Source organism: Calidris pugnax, unplaced genomic scaffold (genome assembly GCF_001431845.1).
Source record: "Calidris pugnax isolate Ruff unplaced genomic scaffold, ASM143184v1 C14777011, whole genome shotgun sequence".
Taxonomy (NCBI): Eukaryota; Metazoa; Chordata; class Aves; order Charadriiformes; family Scolopacidae; genus Calidris; species Calidris pugnax.
Genome location: NW_015093863.1, coordinates 1 through 1,442, shown reverse-complemented (window position 1 = coordinate 1,442; position 1,442 = coordinate 1). Strand labels below are relative to the sequence as shown.

At 32.4% G+C, this 1,442-nt stretch overlaps 1 long non-coding RNA gene across 1 annotated transcript; it reads right to left on the bottom strand.

Moving 5' to 3' along the window:
- LOC106900715 lies at positions 1-1,413 on the bottom strand. The gene is made up of 3 exons (XR_001414188.1): positions 1,320-1,413; positions 143-277; positions 1-60 (listed from the first exon to the last, which is right to left on the bottom strand). It is a non-coding gene; the product is annotated as an uncharacterized LOC106900715 (long non-coding RNA).
- Positions 1,414-1,442: the final 29 nt, after the last annotated feature.

Genomic DNA, 1,442 nt, shown 5'->3' with positions numbered 1-1,442 from the left:
CCTGCATTAACATCTGTACCATTATTTGATTTCTTGGAGCTTTTAAACTGAAATACAACCCTGAAAGAGAAATAATCCAATTACTAATCAAGTAATATTAGACTTCTTCTTTTGCACTAAAAGATATAGACAAAAAACGTACCCATCATCTGTAGTAATGGAGGCCTGTCCATGAGATCCACAATCACTGCTAGGTCCTGACACTCTTGCCCAGGCAACGTACCACCAGCCAGCTTGTAGAAGTACTGGTTCATCAAACATCATTGCGTACTTTTCTCTGAGAGAAGTAAAATATTTAAAAGGAGATATGTGAATTAGTTTTTAGATTATTCTTTTAACAAATTACACCCTGCTTATAAAAGAAAATTGAAAATTAATGGAATTAAGTTATTAAACTCAAGTATCTATTTGTAGTCAAACTTTTAAAATATTTCATTGAAAAATATTGTCATAATTAAAAAAATATTAATTCAGAAGGACCTACAAAAGCCTAAGTCTATCCTGAACTTGCATTTTGAAACAATCAGATATCAAACGCCAAATAGAGTAAGCAGAGATTAAGTTAAATTAACACACACAAACCCAATTACACTTCATATATAATTACTGCAAGTAAAGTATTGAAGTATTCATTATGTTCTTTCAATTAAATTTCAGGGGTTTTTTGTAAATGACAAGAGCCTATTCATACATTCTTAGAAATTACACATGAATGTTTAAGAAATATATATTTAGGGGTATTGATATCTAAGAATTAAACCTACAAAAAGCCGTCATGGATTACCTGAATGTTGAATTTTTTCATAACAGGGAACAAAAAAGCAGTTAAAACATGGTTAACCCTATCAATATGCACAAAATCTTTCAAGCAATAACTTCTTGTATTCTAATGAGCTGTACAACGGATGAGTACAATAACCCTTCTTTTGATTATGATGATTTCTTATTGCAGTAAGTTTAATGCTGGAGTTGTTCAATGCAAATGCCCATTTGGGCTTGACAGCATCCCTTTGATAGAAGTATTCAAAAGAGCTGCTGCAACACAGGAATATGGGATTTGACTTTGATTTATACAAGAGCAAGCGTAAGATGATTTTTCATTCTTTTAATTTAGTACCATAATGGCTTGGTGAGGTATTTGGTGTTTTACCACTTTACCCAACACACTTTGTTTAAGTGTAAGTTTTACATCACTTGTTACAAACTTCTAACGATGTAGATCATCTCTGTTGGCATTTAAAGTGATTTTAAAATGTGTATGAATAAAGTAAAAACAAAGACCAAGAAGTAGGCAGAAGTAAGCAAGGAAAATATCTTACCTAGCAGCACAATCATACGCTAAGACATCTGTTTCAGCAAGAAGGTCTCCATCAGTCTCATGGTCTCCTCCATCTGGACCCAATTCAAACAACTGGTGGAATAAGAAAAAAGGTAAAAATACA